The following is a 4,409-nucleotide window of genomic DNA, read 5'->3' as shown; positions in this document are numbered from 1 at the left end:
AAATACTTCAGCTAAAGATCAATTGTCTTCATTTAGAGAAGAAAAATAAGCGGGAAAAATCATGAAGGTAAAGCTTTGCATTTTAAACTAGAAATGTCAAGCGAGCGGACGAAACATGGTGATCAAATTTAGCTATAAAGTTATATGACACTAGACTTTTTTTCTTTTTTTTTTGATAAGTGGCCATTGAAATTTTTATATTATTGTTTAAAGTCTGTATAATTTCATTATGTTATTTTACTTTTGAAATGGAATTCTCACATCTTTACTATAAGACTATATCACAAGAAAGCGACGAAGCATGGCAACATTTGAACAACACGTCGTCAATGAAATTACATTGACTATAAAAACAACTTCAACACATAATGCATGGAGTTGTTAAAAATATTATCTTATTAATATAAAGAAAAGAGCTAATTTGGTTGATCACAGAAGGACAAAATGATTTGGTGTAATCATGATATTATTAAGGTTTTTCCTATTTCCTACACCTATATTTCCTATTTCCCATCCTCCTTAATTCTTATCCCTAATTATCCTAAGTACCACTCAAATTAAATTTCATATATCCTAAATCCTATCCATTGACTTTATTATGTACACCAAACACCTCAAATCACTTCTTCTTCTTCTCCATCGCAAATCCACCCCCAATCTCCATCTTTTCTTCTCACCTTGTTACTGCATGCCTACACCATCTTTAATATATTTTTATGGCTAGTGCTAACGAGTAGTAATAGTCTGTAAATTAATGGACGAGTAGTGATCAAGTTCCATGGCCATGGCTGATGGCTCAGATACCCACCACTTATGATACAATAATTATTTTAAGAATGAGTACAGTAAGGGTGAATGTATAGCTAGTGGAGATATGAAATCTATCAAGCTGTTACATGTACTTAATTCATTCGATTAGTACTTTCAAAAGCAATTAATAATTATATGGTATGTGATGTCTTGGCCGTCTTCAAATTGGTGTGTCGATTTAAATGGTTAAACCAATACAAGATGGATGGGAATCACTAAAAGCTGAATGACCATATTTGCAGAGTGATTCAGACAAAAAACAACCTAAGGACTATTCATTTGAATAAGGGAAATGAAAAACCAAATAACTAACTACAGATTTAGGGTATTATAATTATCCTGAATCAGCAATGAAAAACCAAATAACAATACGATTTAGGGTACTATAATTACCGAAACCAAATCTAGAATTTATTATTTATTAATAAAAAGGGAAAGTTAACGAAGAAAGAGACGTACAGGGGTGGTAATAGTCATAGTCAAATTTAACTTGATTTTTGAAGATGATAAATAGAAAAAATCAGAATTAAAAAGTAGATCGATTTTACAAATTGTGATGTAGATGGGAAATAGAAAAAGTGATGTGGGAAATAGGGAAAACCATTATTAATATAACCCTTAGCTTAAAATTATAGATAAAAGGTTTCGCACGTAATAATTCAAAAATAGAAAGGCTATGTTTGTCCAATGGACACGCAAAGGTTAACCGATCGAACTTCATTTCCCTCAGACGAAAAACCACGAAGACGACGGAGAAACGCTAAAGATCAATCAAGCCATTAACTCGACGAAATCTCTCGAGTAAGTATCAGAACCTCTTTATTTCTCTTCCTCTACGTTTCTTTTGTTTTCCAACTTCGTTTCACTCCCAATTTTGTTTCTGTCAGACGAGAAAATGATGGAGGAAGCTAAAGATCAGTCAAGTCATTAACTCGAAAAAACCTCTCAGAGTAAGTATCAAAACGGCAATCTGAATTTTCTGCATGCAGATTTTTGGGTTCTATTTGATGTGTTGCAGTATTACAAACTACGCCAAATTTAGGGCAAATTTAAATTCAAATTGGTTTTAGGTTCTTATGTTGACTTTTTGTTTCCCTTTTGAAAATTATGAAAAACAATGTTAAACTTAAATTAGGTCAGGTTTAAAATTTAATTTAGTTGAGTTCTTATACTAAATTTTGATTTGGTTGTTACAAATTATGATAATTTTCAAATTGGTTCACATTCTGTGCAGCTAAAATTTAGGGCACAAATTAATAGATACTATCAGCAAAGTTACTTCTTCTGAATCCTCCCATTACCAATTTTTGGGTATCCCATTGATAAACTTTAGTATATTATATTAGGTTTCTCTAGTTGATTTAGAATCTAAAATTACTTAGGTTGAAGGTAATACCTCTAGGTTAACTTTATGAGCAATAAAAACTCTTATTTATACTTCGTTAGTTACTCATTCGATGTTGCTCATCTTCTATGGTGACAGGTAGGGTAAAATTGCAAGTGAATATCAGGGAAAACTAAAGTTTGTCGGAATCGTCAGTTCCCTCATCTTCTAATGTTTGGTTGGTTTGCAACAAATTGAAGGAGAAATTAGCAATAGCAAGGTTTATAAGGTTAGTATGAAAACTTAATTTTGATTCTCTTATTATTTGACTTTCAGTTCTTTTTTTTTTTTTACATGTCTTTATCTGAGAAGCTATTTAGAGGGTTATTTGTGTGTTTAAAATTTGTACATACTTGCTTTACTGTTGTATCAAATAATCTCAGTTAGTTTTAGGCTTAATGTGAAGGTCTAATACAATTGTATGGTAAATTCTTACCCTGCCAAGAGGCTTATTGCAAATTACCAAGATGTATATGATGACAAGTGACACAACTAGATGTAATGGCACCATTAACATAGATTTGATCTTCATGAGGATAGGAAGTCATGTTTTAAGTGGATGGACTAGATAAGATATAGTAAGTTTAACCCTTTTGTATAACTATGTCAACAACAAGCATGGCAACTGCAACTGCAGCAGGTGCAGTTGTGTTATTTTAGATTTGTAGTATACATTAAATCGTAACCTACAAAACAATCCACCTAGAGAAGATGGCAAGGAGAGAGATAATGGTGGTGGTAGCGAGGTTACTAAGTCCGTAATTGCCGTTAGTGATCGAGTTACTCTTCTCCATTTTAATGAGATGTCTTTCTGTATCGTGTCTTTCTGTTTTAGATAAAAATGATGATTGTTGGAGTGAATATAGTATTGGAGATATACTAGGCAGCCTGGATTGTGCTCTGGCGACGAAGAAATGAAATGTTCAAGTTCACTTTTATGTTTGACTGATATCTTCCTCATAACTCCTCTTAAAAATCAATTGGCCTGGCAAAACACCATGATCTTGACTTTCTTGAATAGGCAGTCATATATATCCTATTAACCTTTGATGTAAAAAAAAAACCCAGTACATTCTCAATTAGATCTAATAAAATTTTCCCCTTGCTAAGGGTTTTACGAACAATACTTATTTTTAAATGCTTCTTATAATTTACACTTACATTTCTATATTTCAATTTAATCCCTATTATACTCATTTTGATGTCTAATTGTGTCTTTTGTGGCTTTTTTGTTCAGTTGCTTATATATTTGCTAAACATTTCTATGCACCAACATTCGTGAATAGTTGATGAGCATAAATTGGAATGTCTCTTTGTGTGCTGGAATACTATGAAGCAGTCGGCTGAAGACGCAATCCTATTATGTAAACTTTGCTCAGGGTTTCAGGTTTTGCATTTCGGGCACAGTCTAGCATAGAGTGCAGGTCATGATGTGATTAATAAGTGTGCGAGAGTTTTAGGGCACTTTCTTTCATTTAGGTGCAAAAAGTTAATAAAGCAAAAATAGTTTTAGTGGCTTTCTATAGTATATAATGCACACACTATCTCTCTGTCTTTCTGCCTCATGTTTCACGATGCTTCTTTTTGGATTTGGTAGTCGCATTCTTTTACAATTCATTATTCTTTTGCAGTAGGGTCGAAGGAGAGCCATGGAGGCTGGATTTAGTTAGGGATTGGAAAAATTGAGGGGTGTCGATGACCATCCTTAGCCAAGGCGTATCTCTGTACCTGACAGGGGCAATGGAAAATGAATGGACAATATGTTTGCATGCTTCCTTTTCTAGCAGTTAAGAGTAATAGTCGGCATTAAGGAAAAAGAAAGAGATTAATTTTTATTGTTTTTACGTTTGTTTGCTTCATTTTTTTTCTTTTGTTTGCGTGATACTGGAGTTACTGTTATGTTGTGACTCTTGGTATAGTTGGAATCACTCTTTGGTTAGATAAGGAGAATCCAAGTGTATTGAAATTTACCACATCATAATTATTTCACTTATTCATGATCAGCAGGTGCATTGCACGTGCGTCTAGACTAGATTAGTTTGAAATGATTTTCCACCACTTGGTGTTGATCGTTGACTTTGACAATTGATTGAGTGTTGGCTTTGACCATTGACTACTACACGAAAATCAATTACGGAACGAATGGAACGGCAGGCGCATCGCACGTGCGTGCTATACTAGTTAATATAGAGATCAGTTAGTTTTGATGAGTCAA

General features: G+C 33.3%; 1 long non-coding RNA gene across 5 annotated transcripts; it reads left to right on the top strand.

The window, feature by feature from the left end:
* The first annotated feature begins 1,463 nt into the window (after positions 1-1,463).
* LOC113323128 lies at positions 1,464-4,197 on the top strand. Of its 5 annotated transcripts, none has more exons than XR_003347452.1 (5): positions 1,464-1,611; positions 1,698-1,760; positions 2,294-2,423; positions 3,432-3,558; positions 3,826-4,197. It is a non-coding gene; the product is annotated as an uncharacterized LOC113323128 (long non-coding RNA). The 5 variants fall into 5 exon arrangements; XR_003347451.1 differs by having other exon boundaries at positions 3,432-3,581; XR_003347450.1 differs by having other exon boundaries at positions 3,432-3,618.
* The last annotated feature ends 212 nt before the right edge of the window (positions 4,198-4,409 follow it).

The sequence above is a fragment of the Papaver somniferum genome, chromosome 11, assembly GCF_003573695.1.
Source record: "Papaver somniferum cultivar HN1 chromosome 11, ASM357369v1, whole genome shotgun sequence".
NCBI classification, from domain to species: domain Eukaryota; kingdom Viridiplantae; phylum Streptophyta; class Magnoliopsida; order Ranunculales; family Papaveraceae; genus Papaver; species Papaver somniferum.
Note: the sequence above shows the minus strand (reverse complement) of the source record. Positions and strands in the feature narration are given on the sequence as shown.